General features: G+C 40.7%; 1 protein-coding gene across 3 annotated transcripts in view; it reads right to left on the bottom strand.

Annotated features, from left to right (window-relative positions):
• fhit (fragile histidine triad diadenosine triphosphatase) overlaps positions 1-18249 on the bottom strand; it is a 132167-nt gene extending 113918 nt beyond the window's left edge. Inside the window, exons 1-4 of one of the 3 annotated variants that reach the window (XM_067241541.1) lie at positions 18217-18249; positions 16591-16649; positions 15816-15912; positions 11115-11194 (exon numbers count right to left, since the gene is read on the bottom strand). The gene's annotated coding sequence lies outside the window, so the exon portion shown is untranslated. Of the gene's footprint in view, positions 1-11114; positions 11195-15815; positions 15913-16039; positions 16087-16590; positions 16650-18216 lie in introns of those variants that run through there. The other 2 variants (XM_067241558.1, XM_067241549.1) reach the window with 2 other exon arrangements.
• Positions 18250-18475: the final 226 nt, after the last annotated feature.

Here is an 18475-nt window from a genome sequence, read left to right as displayed (position 1 = left end):
GTGCGGTACAGGAGGTGTGGTGGTGTATCCCAGCTGGGCGGTACAGGAGGAGTGGTGGTGTATCCCAGCTGTGCAGTACAGGAGGTGTGGTGGTGTATCCCAGCTGTGCAGTACAGGAGGTGTGGTGGTGGATCCCAGCTGTGCGGTAAAGGAGGTGTGGTGGTGGATCCCAGCTGGGCGGTACAGGAGGTGTGGTGGTGGATCCCAGCTGTGCAGTACAGGAGGTGTGGTGGTGGATCCCAGCTGGGCGGTACAGGAGGTGTGGTGGTGGATCCCAGCTGTGCGGTACAGGAGGTGTGGTGGTGGATCCCAGCTGTGCGGTACAGGAGGTGTGGTGGTGGATCCCAGCTGTGCGGTACAGGAGGTGTGGTGGTGGATCCCAGCTGTGCGGTACAGGAGGTGTGGTGGTGGATCCCAGCTGGGCGGTATATGAGGTGACAAGAGTCAAGTTCAGCTAACACAGACATAGCTTTGTAGTGGGGTGGGGCCACTCCTAGCATGGCCTTGAGACAAACAAAACCCTGTGTGTGTGTGCATGCGCATGCATGCGTGTGTGTCGATGTGAAGACACCACTGACATCTTCCGTGGCTCAGAGGCACCTGTTAAACCAGGACAGAGCCTCAGGCGGTTTCACCTGCTTCTCCACTGTCACCTTCAGTACAAGGGGCTGATATCAGACGTGCTAACTAAACCGATTTCCTGAGCTACTGCAAAACGGGCCTGACTCCATATAAGACACACACAGAAGATTTAGTCCAACAGTTGAATTTTGAAAAATGCACGTGTTTTTTTATATATCAAAAACATATATATATATAAAATCCTGTTCTGATGCTGATAATATCACTGTAGAATCAATGAATCATTGGTCTATGAAATGGACTCATTAAGCGTTTAAACAGCAGTTTGCAGAATGTTTGGTAAGTGAACAGCACAAATCCCTCCATCTCTTTGCCATGAATGTTTCAGAGCACCCCTAGCTTACTAGCAGCGTGGCTGCAGAGCTGCCTTGTCCAAACCGAGGAGCTGTTGGAATCTTGAAGCCTAACGAAAGGCACATATCAGCGGATTACATCCATTGTGGAATTCAACCCATTAAGTCCAAGAGACTGCTCAGGTCCTCACTATACAAACCTGGGCATTAATTCAGCTTCCTCACCATAGAGCCAATTGACATAGGAGCAAGGTGACCTGAGTGACACTTAACTTCAAGTCTTTTATAGTCAGATGCACAGAACAACACAAGGTCAGACTGGGCTCTGAAATTCTTTGGACAAGACAACACAAAGCAACCTGTTATAACATAACATATAGGTACTTAGAACATAGATGACATATATGTGCCTGATGGCCCTTGGAAAGAAACTGGTGTCTGAAAAGAAACTGCCACTGTTGCCACTCTTTTTGCTGTGGACATTTCAAAGTTACACCAAACATTCACCAGATCTTAAACAAATGTTAGTTTCTTAGACAAATAAGACATTCGCATGTCTTGTTTGACTAATTTAGAATAGATCGTGATTTGAATCGCAAATGGCACTGGTTGTAGTGAAGCTAGTTTCAATAGCAATTTAAGTTTCAGAGTGACGATGAGTCTCCAAAACAAAACACATCCATAACTGTTTGAACCTGACTGCAGCCACACATCAGAAAATCCTCTAAAACAATTACCTACAATTAAACAGCCAATTAGCCCATCTCGCTCCAATGAAAACTAACATATTTTGGCAAAGCACGCATAATGTCCAGACTCTCCCTTACGAGAGGTAGCCTATTACTGCCATTACTGTAAGGTACAATCACAAGCTCCCTAGCAACTGTCCATTACACTGACTGCAGTCCATGGAACATTGAGCTGTAGACCATTCCGTTAGTCATGTTACTAAGCACAGACATTACCATCAGAAAAAGCCTATTGATTAGACTGCTGCTGCCATTATTCATCCAAAGGACAGACCACTCTCTTTACACTTCATATAATTACCTATTCCCCCTAATTGCAGGAGTAGTTTGAATATCAGGGAAAAAAGAAGGATCAATATTTGAGCTTTAATGGAGAGGTTTAGTGGAGATTGGATCCACATACAGTAGGATGGTTCCTTTGGCTCGGAGTCATGCTGTGAATATGAGACTGCAGACCGTAGCAATAACCACTTAGTGAAGGAAAGAGTGAAATAAGGCCACCTTTAACACTCGTAATTATCTTAATCGGTTGCCCAGACAGTACAACCAAGACGAGGCCACCTCACTGCAGAGTCTGCATGCCTTGGTCCAACAGGTTCAAAACCTCACCATGTGTGAAACTGTCTGAACTAACCTACTTCTAATTGCACCACACTCCTAGAAGTCCATGCTTGATTGAAACTTCAACCACAAAAAAACTAAGCTTCCTGTTCAGAGTGCCTCCTTTGAAAACATCAGCAACCTCTTCCCTGAAACAAGTTGCGTCGACGACGAGTTGAACACGCTGCCTGGTGATCTGCTCAAAGCTGTTGCTTAATATTCATCAGTCCTATTTGAACAGCATCCAGTATGACAGCTACAAGGCGGCTCCTGTGCCAACCGCCTCTCATATTCATACCTCCAGGGCCTGACTAGCAATAGAGGACACTGACAGCCTTGACATTTGATGCTAGTTCACCGTGAAGAAATAGGTTGCTCCAGTTCTTGTTTACAAACAAAATAGCGGAAAGAGGGAGGTGGTCGAGTGCCTAGCCTGAGTCATTTTCAACAATCCTACACATTCACGCCACTGACTATAAACAAGTGGAAGGTAATAGATTTACTTCCCATGCTTATTAAATAATTTGGCCTATTTCACTGCTGTCTCTGAATAGGCTGAGAAACACAAGACACCTCAACAAGATAATTCAGTCACAGAGATATACTGTATGCATTCAGTCAGAACCCACACTGCTAGCTTGCACAGAAATTACATAATGTGAAGAGACTGAATTTAAGTACAAAAAACACACCAGGGACAACGTTAACATCGGCAACCCTGCGCCATGCTTTTTTTTTACCTCTCTGTAATCGTGCAGACACACATCAAACAGGACTGGATGTGCACCCACACATACGATTAGTTTCTCCTCCATGTTGAAACTGTGAAAAAGCTATAACGATTCTAAACGATTGGCCGCTGCAAGCTAGCCTGGCTCTGCCCTCCTACGTACTTCCGGTCAATTTTGATTTTGCTTCTGTACTAGCTTTGGCCTTGAGGTACGTAAGTCAGATGTCTCCGGTTAATTTTCTACCTGTCCAATCGGCGAACAGAGGGAGTGGCTGAGAACGATGACGTTGATGTCGTGCGCTAGTTTGTGTTGTAGTTCTGTAATGGCGGCGGAGAAAGATGCAGGCAAAACCATTTCGGTCCGTTGTGGCAACGCTGCCGAATATCCAGAAGTTAAAGCCGGAGCAAGAACAATCTTTGATCCCCTCGGGGTTCGTTTGATTTTCCAGCTAGCTCCGTTAGTCGTGAAGGAGTTGGCTAAGGCGAACGCTTGCGATAGGTTATGGCAGATCCAGAGTGGCTCTGGGCAGATCCAATAGTTTTAAACTTCAACAGAGTACCCGCCTTCAAGGAAGTTAACGCTTGTCAATGGAGCGAGCCCAGACTCTCAGTACAAATTAAATGTACGAGAGTCTGGTTAGGACCAGGCTAGCTGCAAGCCCCTCATTTACACAAAGTTGAGAATTTTTCAGCTCGGAATGCGACAAATAATTCTAATATGAACGTAATTTTCACTTCTGCCTAACCAGCCCTTTGAATCACACTTATTTTGTTCTTCTAATGCCCAAGCCTAATCAATTGATGTATTATGTATCTCAGTTAATAAGACCAAATGTTTTAGTTGAATACATTCTGAAAAAGGGATTCACATCAGCATTTACTTACTTGGGGGGGAGGGGAGGGGGGAGGAGGGGCTCGCGCTCCGATCTTGCAGGGCATAATTTCCCGTATGCCACTGACATATTTGTGTGTTTGGGTGCATGTGTGTGCGGAGGAAAGTATGTGTGTGATTCAGTTCCCTGAGGCCCAGAGCAGGTTCTGCCTGTGCTGCATGGCAGAGGGGTGTCAATGGCGATAACAGGCAGATGGTGAGGGGATGCACGCCCGCTCCCCGAGTTCCTCCGTCCATCTGGACAGCTCGGCAGGTATGGGTGCGCGTTACCTCCCCGCCACAAACAGTGGCACACATCAAAGCGGGAAACAATATGGCTGCTCATGAAAGAGAAGGCAGCAATTTCACTTAAGCCATGGTCAAGAGAGGATGCTTTTGCTTCTGTTTTGCAGCCAGAAAGCCTAAGAGTGTCAGTCCAGTACAACAAGGAGAGAGAGAGAGAGAAAGAGAGAGAGAGAGAGAGAGAGAGAGAGAGAGAGAGAGAGAGAAAGAGAGAGAAGATGGGTAAAAAGGAGCAAAGAGAAACAATGGTGTGTAAAAGTTAGGTAGTTTCAGGGGATGTTATGGGGAAAATAAATAGGGGATAAATGGTAGGTGAGAAACAGAAACATCAGGAGAGGGAAATAAAATTGACGTGTCACAGAAAGGTAATTTGACTTAATTCTGCCTTTATTATCCACACTCGGGAACATGCAAGGACAGATTGTTTTGCTCCTGGTCTTGATTTAGCATACTGTCACAAATACAAAGATGGTTATGAATTTATCTACAGAAACTTTAGAGAACTGTTTATTTAAATTTGCTAAAAATGATATGAGTTTATATGACATTGTGGGGTTCTTTACTTATTCATACTGTACTGTCAATGAAGACACGCATCATGTGGGACAAACCAAATCGCTTTCTAAGTTTGAGTGCACTATTATCTATTATTCTGTCAAATAGTGGCTGGGGGGCAACATAAAAAAAAAAAATGTTTTCTATCCTTTTAGTGTCAATTCTTGTAGAAATAAATTTAGTTTTCACGTTCAAAATGTAAAAAAATCATAAGGAATTATACAGGTATGTTTTGAATAATGTATAGCATGTAACCAAGCAAGATCTTAAGAGTCACACTCGAAACCATTAAATATGTATGAAAAATGTAAAGCATATAAAATGGTATGACAAACTTGACCTAATATCTAATGCCTCATAAAGTACAGCCCAGATACAGCACACAGCTGTCTTGTTGTCGTATCCATCATCTCTTTATTTAAGACTATGGAGCCACCTACATAGCTAATGCTAATACTGTGCCACTGTTCATTTGTCATGTCATGTTAACGTGGAGCAGGTAAAACATGGATTTCAATCAACACAGGTATTTTAGGGTTTTGTTTCTCGGAGCATTTAACCCTGTAAGACCCCTGGTTGTAAAATTACAACGTCACTTATAGCTCTCAAAGTACTATTTTTTTTTTGGAAAGACCACATTTATCCAATGGCATTGCAAGGCAAGACAATAGGACCCATTGGCTATGTAGTCTTTCAAAAGGTCTTTACTAAATCCTGTAGACTAGAGCAATGATGACTTTAAATATCCAAACGATTGGAGTGGAGAAGCATGAGTCGGTTTTCCCTACTCATACAGCGAATATTCAGTCACATGACCCCATGTGTGGATGGCAGGTTATGCAAGTGGAGGACCGTGTGACAGGGGTCTCACACAATCGCCATGAGACTCCAGCATTTCAGCCATTTCTCACGCTGCCTTCAGGCAGTTTGAAAGGTAAAATATCCAATCCCCCCCTTCTAATGATCGATCGCATAGTGAAGCAATGAATTTGGTCAGAGCAGTTCCTTTCAATTGAGTCTACCAACCATGACAAATATCGTCTTTTTCTCAAGTGTTTGGATGTTTGATACAGTAAAAAACTAAAACTCCCGAGCGGCAATGGACGCAAGCACACCTCACAATGTCCCCATAAATTGTACTATACCCTCTTTATTTGTCTATAAGTGAGACATTCAATCACCATTCATTCTCATTTCACCAAATTATATTTAAAAACCAATCCCTTAATATAGAGGTACCAGTACACACACACCTGTGCTTACACTGGGAACTCAATAGGTATTTATATTAGCTTTCCAAATCGACCCTATACGAACCAAAAAGCATGGCCCTTAGAAAACATGTCAGGCAAGGATGGGTTGAGCTAATGTTCTTTTTTCTTAATCTTCTTTCCTGGAAAGCCAGGACTGAGGTCCACACCGAGGCCAAAGTAGCCTAGGCCAGGTCACTGTATACTGCTGACACCTTTGATGATTACAGTTCAAACACTGTACTATATCTGACAGGGTTTAGGGATCCTTCTTTCTGTATTTATTCTGTTCACTTTCTCTCTCTCCCCATCTCTCTCTGGCATTCACCCACACACACTCCAAACCAATACACACTCTCATTGCGTCTGTATCTGTGTGATTATTGACTTAGAGATAATACGATAAGTACCACATATTGAATTGTACATTCCCAATATCATTATATTCAACACAAATATATTGTTTTGGGCAAAGTGCATTACAGTAACTACACTCCCAGCGTGAAAGCAAAGAGCATCTAATACTGATGCATAGAGAAGGGTAGTGAAAACTAAAGGCTTGCTTTTGCAGATAATTCAGGCCTTGTTGGAAGTACTACCAACTGTTCATCTTCCAAAAAAAAAAAAAAGTATGTGTAAAATATTGAACGTAATTTTTTGCTGAGCACCTACAATATCTAGCTAATTCATCCAATATTCTGTCCATGTGCTGAAAACCTGCAAATCTTACAGCAAAACCAAATCCCAGCTCCCTAATTGTAGAAGTAGACTTTTTTTGTCCTTTAAGTGTAAAAATGTGTATAGAAAATCTGAATTTCTGCTTGAGTTGGAAAAAGCTTTAAATCCTGATTTAAGTGTGGCTGCTGTTAATGCATAAACCACCAATTTGCCTCGTCGCTCACCGAAAGAGGATAGTAATCCCCTTTTACTTAAAAGTGGTGATTTTAATAAATACGCTTAACCACTTCTAAGACATGTATACGTTTTACATAATGACTTGGAGCACTTTCATTTTTTCATATAAACTGGGGCGTTTAAGAAAAAAAAGGGTTCCTAATAAGCTGCAACAGATAAAAGCTTGGTCTTTAGAGATCCATTTGACATAATGGCACAACGTGGATCAAAATTACCTGCCATGAAACTGTCAGGGCTCCCAGGCTCTAAGCATTGGTGTAAATGATGGAACACTAAAGCTAAAACTTTTCCATTATGGAAAAAAGAAAAAAAAGATTCAAAAAAGACAATTATTGGAAGGTAACTAAAGACCCATTAGTTGTCCATGTTCTGAGGCACCTGTTTCAATGAACCATGACACAAAAGGTTTCCCTGCATTATGAAAATGAATGGAGAATTATGAATAACTTTCAAGAGTACTCTTATGGAAGTTCCTGGTTCAGAATACCATGTACAGTATGTACTCCAACATGCATAGTGTAGATTGGTTTTACCAATCTACTACATGATATTCCTTTAGTGTTTATTATTTCAAAAGTTAAAATCTAAATGACCTCAAAACAAAGTAACATGCAGAATTACTGGATATGTACAGTGTAAGTACAGTGTATGTTACTTCCAAGAAGGAATTTTAACAATACAAAAACTAAAGAAATGTAATGACACAGGTTACTCCAACAACCTCATGAACATAATGCATCAACAAGGCAGCCTGTAGTGGCTGTCTGAAAGGCTGTATGCAGCTGTTTTCTATCCCGCTGTGCTAGAAGGAAATGCACCCATTGGATTCCCAGACATGGGGTTGCATTAGTCTGGCCCTTCCGCCAGGGATGGGTAATTACCCAGACACAGTAGATGGAAAATGATTAATATTCCCCTGGGAGACTGGTACAGATCCACAGTGCACATAGTTTCAGGAATAAAGGCGGGAGGCAGTCAATTCCTGTCAACACAAACAAACATGTGCAATCTCTATCTCTAAACACACCACACACATACTAATACATACGCACACACACAAATTGCAAAAAACACCAAATAAAACGTGTAGACTCAAACCAGTGGTCTGCTATTAGTCATTTGACAGCATTCATCAAATTGTGAGGTTGTTGACGTTGATGAATAATAACTTTGAGAGTCATCTCTCTTAATGCACAATTCTGCCAATTGATAGAGCACAGCTCAGAATATTGGTTGAGTAGCCTAATTGCAATTAGGAAAATGTTTTTTGGGAAAAAGCCTAAACAAAACCTTTGGATACTGCCCATGACTCAATGGGAGAAGAGGTAGGTTAATTATCATGTCAAAATATATTGAATTGAGGAGCATCTACAAATGTATGTGATAGTGTTTTACAGGTTTTAGGACATATGCTAAATTATAGTAATTGCATATGTAGGTGGTAATTTCTCTTTGTGTTTCAAACAAAAAATGCCTTCCCACAACGACTCCAACTGAGCCAGGTAAAATTTAAAGCCTGGGAAAAAACCTCTCTCATACCATTGCGATAATAGAATGTAACCTGAAATGCATTAACACATTTGGAAATTTCACCAAATGAATGATAATTATGCATGCCATCTTGTTGCACTGTTCCTTGAATTAAACATGTCGAGAGCACTCCAGATCTATTTCAGCAATTATTGATACAAACTCAAATAAATAAAAAATAAATAGTTATGCTGATCCCCCCCCCCCCAACACCACCACATATTTTTGTTAAACTCAATCAACAACCAAATGAGTCGAATGAGTGATAAAGCCTAATCAGTGCCTCATTCCTGAGGGTAACAGGCCTGATTTGCCTCTAAACTAGCTGCCAGATGTGTTGATTTGCTAGCCAAGGCAAAATAAAACATTGAAGGAGGTTAAGATCGACTGCTGTAGCGGAATGCTGCCCAAATCAAACATCTGTTGACTGGGTGTATTGCAGTGCTATGGCTAAGCTTGGGTCCACCCGTGCTGGTTTAGGAAACTGCTCCCTGTTGACAACTAGAGGATTCAACACCAGCTGTGCTATAGCAGGCCAAGCTACAGTCTGCCCATGAAGATCAGTGTGCTGGATATCTGGACCAACACTGAAATGCTGATTTAACCTGCTGTAGCACACAGTGTGCAGCAAAGAAAACACGGGCAACATCACATGTTAGTGTACCCTATCTACCAAATCAGTCTTTTCTATTTCGACAGAGCTGTAAGAGCAAGGGAGAGAGCAGGAGAGAGCAAAGCACAGGAGAGAGCAAGAGAGAGATGGGGAGTCCCACTCCATTAGAACCTGTTACTAAGATACAGGGCTTTACAAAACAGCACTGTCACCAGCATGCGCAAAAGCAAATTAAAGTAATTCATACAAACTGTGGGTCACTGTTAAAGTATACCACTGTTGCCTGGGATACTTTTCACTACCCTAAGTCTGCTGTGGAGGATAGAGGGGACAACTTTAATCAAGACACCATTACAGTCAAGGGGTAGGAGGGGAAGGACAGAAGCTGTTTAACAACACCATCACTTCCCCCTAAACATTTACATGTTTACAAGATCATGGGCAGCTATAAGGACCAGGCAGTACAGTATGAGTGAAAGGAAAGAGGAATACTCAAGAGAACAATTGGATCAAGAATAAATCATATAATGCTGAACAGCAGGAGATGCAGGTGAACACAATCAATAGTCAGAAATCCCTGTTTGTATTCATGTAGGGCTGTTTTGGCAGACCCTTTGTCACTGGTCACCCAGACACTCGTCTGGGACAGTCGTTGATTTGCATGAATGCTAAAATGACAATCACACCTTAATGACACACCTGTGGAAAGGTGATCTCAACAAGTTGAAGAGGAAGGAAGACCGAGGAAGACTCGGAAATTATCATTAAAAGTTGTGTTCTTTTAAATATTGTTCTAAACAGCTTTTAATGTCATGTTTGATATGATTGTTTTTTTATTTTATGTATTACATTCTAGAAATAATTGTATTGCTGTAACATGTACATTTACAGGGTTTACAGAGTTTGTGCTTGCAGCAGACCAACATGTGTTTAACATATTCCCTTGTCTTGCAAGGGCACCACTTGGTCTACTGCAGCCTTGATTAATGATCCAATTTGAATTTGTATGCGTTATTCAACTTTTCAGTCATATGACCGGTGTCCCCATTTTAGTCAGGTTTGGGTGTATATAGGAAGAAGTTTTTACCACTCAGTTTGAGTTCTGTTTACGATACAGCTCCGGTGCGTTAGGCGCCTAGTCTTCATTGTGAATACTTTGAAGACTAGTTAACCATTGCTCTGAAGGTATGTTTTGTATTTGATGATATTTCATTATCATTGTATCGATGATCTTACTATTTAAATAATAAACTATTATTGTGCATTTTAAGTTACTTGTTCTCCTTGAAACATATCTATCAAGCTACGACGGTGAAAACTTTGATCTAGTCTGGTTGATGCGGCTAACCGATTATAGATAGACTTTTGAAGTAGGTTTTAACTTAAGGCCTCTGAGTCACTTACAGTGGATCTCCACGCTCCGAAGGAATTTACCGGAGCGTCTGAGTGAGCAGTTTACATATCATACTAGGTCGGTGGTTAAATCCATATTATAGTAGAGATAAATGACGATTAGTGAACACACATACTTTAGGGTCGATGCTCTGATCAAGCAGACAATTTTTATCTACGCCAGAGTTTCATGTCATTAACTGTTTAGCACTCAAGGTTACAGCTAACGCAATTGTGCACATTTCTAAAATTGGAGTCAGATATTAAGGAGTCAATTATCTCCCTGAACATCTAACCAGAATTGAATTGGGTTTCCCAAGCCGGGACAAACACCAAGCGTCTCCGGCCTTACAATCCTCCTACCTACATTCATAACTCTTCCTTGGTGTGCAAGAGCAACATTCTGCAACACTGCGGTGAAGCACAGCAAGAGCCTTCTCCCAGGCAGCAACCACTTTGCAACAAGGCTGCTCTTATCAGACTTCCATTGTCTACTACTGGAACAGCATGCAAGAAGAGGGTGAAAAAAAAAAAAAACTGAAACGGCACACAATTCTGCTGTCCGCTCTATCTGTAATCAACTTGCTAACATCCCTAAAAAAGGACAGGAAGGGGAAAGTCAATGCACCGAGCCAATTTTATTGTCTGAGCAATACAATAAATACACTTACCTTCAATCTCACTGGCTTTGAGATGGGTAATTAAAGAAGGATGTAGCGAAGGATTGAAATAAGGATGAGGGCCAGTGCACCTTAAAGAAAGGGGAAACAAAGCAGATTTAATTAATCAAAGCCAAATCAATGTAATAACACAGCTCCAGTGTTTGTGTCATAAAACATATGTTGTGCCAGAGCCTCGAGAAAGATAGCACACCTTCATAAGAGCAAGCAAATACAAGAGTATGGATATTTTCAACTTGTTTTCATGAAGTCACTTCCTAATTGAAACAGTATGCTACAGCTACCTTTGGTGCACATTCTCTTGAGTGGAGATGACAGTGACCGTATCAACTGTGATATCACATCAGATTGTGAATGTAACACACCAATTAACTAAACGAGTTATATATTTTCCACGTTTCAATTCTTGAATTATGGCAAACAAATGATATGAATAATTGAAATTAGACTTGGTTCAACATGCGGAAGATAAAATATTTACTCACACCTACCTAAATGCTTCTATAATTCAGGTTTCATCATGATGTATTTATTATGGCAAGTCTGTGTCAGATTAAAGCACTAAGGTTTATAAAAATAACATTGGAATAACAATATTCTGTTTGTGTACCATGTAAAAAGCCATGAAAGGTGGAGGTAAGAAAGCAAAGACTGATTGAACATCTAACATCCATATCTAACAGCAAGTGGATAAAAAGTGAGTCCATTGATCCACGAAAAGTATTGCAAAATTGGTAGGTACCCATCTTGCAGTGTTTGGAAAGTCTCAGGTCTATGTTCATTTTTTATGAACGAGAAGACACACGTGCACTTATTTTTTCCCCATGTCAAGGACAAATCCTTTTGGGGCGAGCGTTGATTGAACATGTTCCCAAATACCCCCAGTCTCTGTTCTTCATCAGGAGGACGATGGGTTGAAAGTTGCAGTGAAATTTCCATTTATCAAAACATCTCTGGAGCATCCTGGCGGGAAGGGAGAGATGGGAGCTGGCACTGTCTTCATCTTCATCTCCCCCCACTCCCAGCCGCAGCCCCCGGCCTCCTTCCCTTCAGAGGCTCCGTCTCCCAGAGGTGACAAGGAGGCGTGGGTCCACTGATAGTGACGGTAATTAAAAGGGTTGATTAGAGTGACGGAAGGAGGACACCCATGGAGAAAAGCAGATTCCGACGAGAGTCGGAGAGAGAGGTAGAGAGACGGCGGGAAGGAGAACGGTTAAGCATACATCAAGTCGGATCACTCTTTGTGTTAACTGGGCACACTTTTTCACCCCCTCCGTCACTTCAATTGGGGCAAATTCTCAGGAGACCTGCCATCAAGTAGAAAATGGTCTTTCTGGGACTGTAATAGTTGTTCATTCTATTCACTGCCTCCAAGGTAAAACGTCAGGATTTTTTTTTTTACAAGTTATGGGTAGCAAACCCTGATGGGAATGACAGCCTTGCAATCTATATTTGGGCTAACATCGATTTTAGGAACAGACAATAACAGCTGCATTTCAAAGGTGATCAATAAAAGATTATTGGAAAAGAAAGTTCAGAAAGAAAGATGCATAAATAACTTGTACATAAGATATTTAGTTATGTTAAGAAAACACCTTATTGATTCTTACTCAGCTTTGCCCAGACCATAGCAACAGCAGAGGAGTCTAAACAAACACCTGGGGGTCTTTCAACGTTACGGTACAATCAGTAATGTCTAATCGCATACCATTTACCTGACAAAAATCTATATAAAGCCCCCCAAAATAGTGCTAGAGCATACTTGTAGTACTATCCATCTCATTGAGGCAAAACACAAACACACACAGCGAGTCAATTGAATTAATGTACAAGTAATTGCAGGGGCCCTCCAAAGCTGACCAAATGCTGGATTAAAAAACATAGCACATCTGCCTTAATTATTGGGGTGGCATTAAAATAATGTGTACTTTTGATTTAAATTAAGATCATACAATCCTTTTAAATACAAACTGACATGTGTTTGTTTCTTTGTTTTGACTTTCTGTTTACTTGCATGCAACATTTAAAGGGCAATTAACGTGAACTCCAAAAGTACTGTATATTGTTGATTCTCTTGCTTGTAGTTAATAAATTGGATCAGGAGAGCTGCCAATTCCTGCCCTGTAGAATAACCATGACAGTAAGTGCTGTATGAGAGTCTACCTGGCACAGAAAGCATAGTGATATATTTTCATGAGAACTACCCTACAAATAGTAATGTTGGCATGGAAGACATTGTGACAACACATGTTTAACCTTTCAACACGTACATATTAATGTAAGACTGTATGTTCTTAATTTATAGTAAACATTGCAGGGGACGTGCTAGTCATTGTTTATAGTCGTAAGGAGAGGGATTTAATAGTAGGCAGGATATAAGCACTTAAAGCAGTTTTACCAACATAACAATCACCACTCATCTTTCCTCTTGGGCATTACCATATAACAACAACCAATCAGCTACCTGAAAATTTATTAAACAACATTACACAACAGGTGAAGTTCATATAAATGATATAAAGGCAGGACCGATCATCATGGGAAACAGACATTGACATAACAATGTACTGGTGACCAGTGGTGTGAAACTTTGTCTTCTTAAACTTCTAATGTTTCAAAAAGGCAAGGAAAGTCATGTATCGCAACATCTGTCTCCCCAACACTGTGTGGTTCCAAAGCCGTTAGCAAACGCTGTAAACTTGGATATTTTGATAAATGAGCGAAGAGACAGCAGCATAACATTTGGACTGGGCCCAACAGAACTCAACCGACGGCAGTAAGATGCTGGATGACCTTGTTCAAACCTCCAATAATATGAGTGATGTGACGTCAAAGTCAAAAACTTCAGTTTCAAAAGGCCTCCATTGCCGCTGTTCTGAAGAAAGTAGATGTAATTCCCCAAAGTGCTAATAGCGGGTGTATGGATGCTTTTGATAGCTGCCCTCATTAAACTATGTAAGGGTTCAAATGGTAAACAAAATGATTATGTATGCGGAGGCACAGCTGCCTCGTGTTTCTCTATAAAGTTGGAGAGATTAATAACTGTTTGTCCTCCACACATGGTATATCCCTCAACCTCCCACCGCAGAACAAGACTGAGGTTAGTTCAATTCCTATATCCTTCAAAAACATCCAAGACAGATCCAGTCATTTGACTGTAATATCCAATCATCAACTTGCATTATAATCCAATTAAAGTACTCTTCTTTGCAACCAAATAAGTAATACTTTACATGTAAAAATGCAATTATTTGTGCTTTGTTGCACTTACAGCCTCTGGATACAGGTTATTGATGTGATATAAAGAAATGTGGCATTGTCTGGGACTGCTTCTGCCTAACATTGTTCACCATACCATGCATGTCTACCAGCTGCAGGAGATCAAGCACAAATAAGATAATATATCAACTACCCACAATGAGTCTCCTGTGAACCAGTCACATGACTTAGGGGAGTAACACAAGTAACAAGGCACCACACATCACTGAGAGTAACATCAAAAGAGGAGTTTTACAAATACATTGCCAGTCACATGACACATTATGCCGCTAGGATCTGCGACTGCATTTCATAGTGCTGCCCCTGTCTTGTTTTCTTTACAAATCGTGTCGATAAAACATGCAATCATTGGAGGCTAAAGTATCAACTGTGAATTTACAGTCGTACCTAATTATGACAGAAGAAAAACTGGTAAACAAAACACAGATTACCTGAAATTATACATTGCACTACCACATCTGATTAAATGACATGTTGGCCGGTTGTTTTCCTCAATGTTAATGATACAGGAGGTCCCCAGTGGTGAAAGAGCAGTACTACAGTACCACCCGATGGAGTGAGGAATTGACATTAGAGAGGATGGACACTGGAGATGATTTACGGCAACACAAAAACACTGCCCTATTTCCGTCAACAATGGCTATACATCAAAGGATTAAGGAAATGAGGTTCTTAGAGGTGAAACAAAGATTGAATATGTAAAATAAAGGTTAAAATATGTACTACTGATTTCGGTTCATTTGAGCCTGGTTGGAAATAAATCTCTGATTATCCCCTGGCTTACTATAGGAAGTCATTTTCAATAGCAAAAACAGCCTAACTCATGCACACAGTATTTTTTTTTTGTTGAAACCCTCTCCGGAAACTAGCATCCCCACCTCTAACTCTCATCACATATTCAATACATCTACGATCCCACCTCACCTCTCCTCTTCCACTTCCTCCTCTTCACCCCTTCCTCTCCCTTTCTCACTCCATTCCAAATCAGATACTGCCAATTATCTCCCGGTGTCAGTTTTCCATTGTGCCCAATCAGATAAAGGAACATTTTTGCTGGTATCAAAAGGGATTAAGAGTGATAGAGACTGACTACATGCCGAACTAGCTAATGTGATTGGGAATGAGGGCCTTTGTATCCAATCAGATTAACAGCAGAACTACAGCGTGGATAAATGACTGTCATACACTGGGTACCATGCTCTGGAGCTCTGTTCCATTGTTTGGCCTCCACAGACATTGATGTAGTCTAAGACCCCATGCAGCGACAACACTAACATGATGCAGTTTACTAAAGATGGCCAGTAGATATACGTGTTACTCTACATACAAAACTTCACCATTCAATTATAGATTGTATATTATCTTGAATGACTTGATATAAATGAATGTTATGAATGTTTCTTAAGTGCTTACCTGTGTGTGATATTGTTGTTTGAGCTTCAAAGCAGAGGGTCCTGTAGGTTGATGCTGAGGGGATAGCTGTCAGGTTTTGTTTATGGCCTTTCTTTACCTGCACGGAAGAAAAAAAGCATAATAAACAAAAGGCCATGTAAATGTGAGAGGAATGTGAACAATGCAGGAGAGTTGATATTCTGCTAAAGGGCCTGGCCAAGAATCCCTAGTGTTTTGGCAGCAACCTTGTGACCTCCAAGGGGAAAATCATTCGACAGGTCTTCTCTCTGCCTGAGCCTGCCACACTCTGCCTGACCTCAGAGGCAGCATGAGCATGCACCCACGCACGCAGGCACACGATCACTTGCGCAAGTGACAGTGACAGAATTAGAACTGAGGAACTGTTCTTGCTGTCAGCACTGCAACTCTCTCTTTCACTCTTAACTCTATCTCTCTCTCCCTCGGTTCCTCCTGCTCTCTTTTCTGAAATCCAAGGACTCAAGAACAGTCAGAGATGGCTGGATAACCTCAACTGGTATTTTTATTTTGTATTTTTAGGTCACTTGACTTTCAAAGTGGGCGAACACTGACCTGAATAGAGTACTGAGTAGAACAAGGAAATATGCCAAGTACATGTAATACTATGATTATATGTATGGCCTGTACCCTAAAACAATGATGTTTTTATCATGTGCTTGGTATTGATACCATCATAGTTTCATAGTCAAGTTCAATTATACTCTATACGATTATACAATATATTGTGCAAGAATGTGCAACTACAAAGCTCCCTTACATGGGATCCATGTTTGTTGAGCACGAGTGATGACACACTCCAGACAAATGAAGCCCTCTCTGGGAAAACATAGGAGAAGAGAAATGAACACAGGTCTATGCCCAATTAATTATACATGGAGCAAAGAGAATCAAATCAATTAGGTATCACTGTGGCATGAATAAATGGTGCATAATTGATGCCAGTTCTTTTGCATTATGCATCCTTGTCCGCAGATCTCAATGCATGGTTAGAGAGCAGAGGTAGAAGGCTGTCACTGAAGGCCAGTGCTACTGTTATATTCATCAACAGTGTTTATACTATATGCAAATGCACATGAGTATTGGGAAGACGGGTCAAATGCTAATTATTGTATTACTTTTCAAACTCCCCCCCCCCCCAAACAAAATTCAACATAACTAAAAAATGTATTAAATAACTATATTAAATGTTTCATTAAATTAAATGCAAAACAAAATTTTCCAAATATCACTCAAAGAGCCTCAGTTGCTAAATCGTACTGTGGTCTTGTTTTAAATGTTTGTAAAATAGTACAATATAAAATGGTTTAAAACCTTAAAAAGTTTTAAAACGTATATGGTAAATAGACCCAAGTTATTTAGCTGATTGATGATGGATAAAAAGTCTGTATAACCCAATTCAATTCAGTTTTAACCTTATCCACAACCATGATTTGTATTGGTGGTTTACAGCACTGCACCCGGTGAAGGCCTACAGCTACAGAGGGGATACAGGGAAATAGGGGGCCCAACTTGTTCATTTATTTATTTCTTCTTCCATCTTTGCTAAGAAGACAGATGGTCCCCATTATATGAATGAGCCATGTGACATCCCCAAACAGCACCACTGAGATTGAGATAATTAAAATGTATTTAATCAAATTCTGCAAATTAAAAAATCCAGCTGGTCACTCCTGGACCCCCATAGTGCCCAATACATTTACCCTCAAATGGTATTTAAGATAACGCACAGTTAGACAATCTAAGTGAGATTACTTCAAATAGATTCAAGTAACTTGGGCATGGTCTATATGCTTGCCTACGGTGTATAGTATCAGCAGGGCCATCCTGAGAATTTGGAGTAGGCTAAAGGCTAGCTAATTGCTCATTGGATCATACACTTCTAACAACAACAATCTTTCTAATCCTATTTAAGATCCATATTACAATATAGATATTGTAATATACATGGGCTACCATTTTCCTTGTCATACACTTTTGCGCGAAAATAATGCCGGGGTTCAGTAGGTAGACAACCGCAGCTGACGGCATACTGTGCTCATTTCCTTACGCACGAGCAGAGCCACGTTGCCTCTAATACAATTAGCATATTATGCGTTCAAAGGGTCTCCCCAAAGCTCATTCATGTCATACACCTTTTACATCCATCCCCAAATGGTACCGTATGTAAACAGCCTAGTCTACTACTGACTGATCCCGTACGACTAGCGGCTTTGATCCACTAACATGACTTTGGTAAGCTAAAGCTTCTTCAGTCATTACTTGGAGAAGATGCAAACATTGTATTTAAAACGAACAGTAATTTAGCTCTCATCAATAGCCTACTACGAATATTTCGTAGTTTTAAAAACATCGTAATACAATTCTCAATAGCATAACATTTTACTCCAGCCTTACAATGCTCCATTTGAAAGGTTACTGCAGGGAAGGGAACTAGCTCTGCTTACCTTCCGGGTCTGGGACAGCGCACGTCCACAGTATTTTATGGGAATTGTAGTTCTTTTCTCGTTACCAAACTATAATGCATATTTTGGGGTATTTAAAAGTGACTACATGTTCCACACCGAATGCAGTTTACATGTAATACACAGTATACATTTCATGTATTTCACCGTATAGACTACTTTATAAAATGTGTACATTTG

Source organism: Osmerus mordax, chromosome 1 (genome assembly GCF_038355195.1).
Source record: "Osmerus mordax isolate fOsmMor3 chromosome 1, fOsmMor3.pri, whole genome shotgun sequence".
Taxonomy (NCBI): domain Eukaryota; kingdom Metazoa; phylum Chordata; class Actinopteri; order Osmeriformes; family Osmeridae; genus Osmerus; species Osmerus mordax.
Note: the sequence above shows the minus strand (reverse complement) of the source record. Positions and strands in the feature narration are given on the sequence as shown.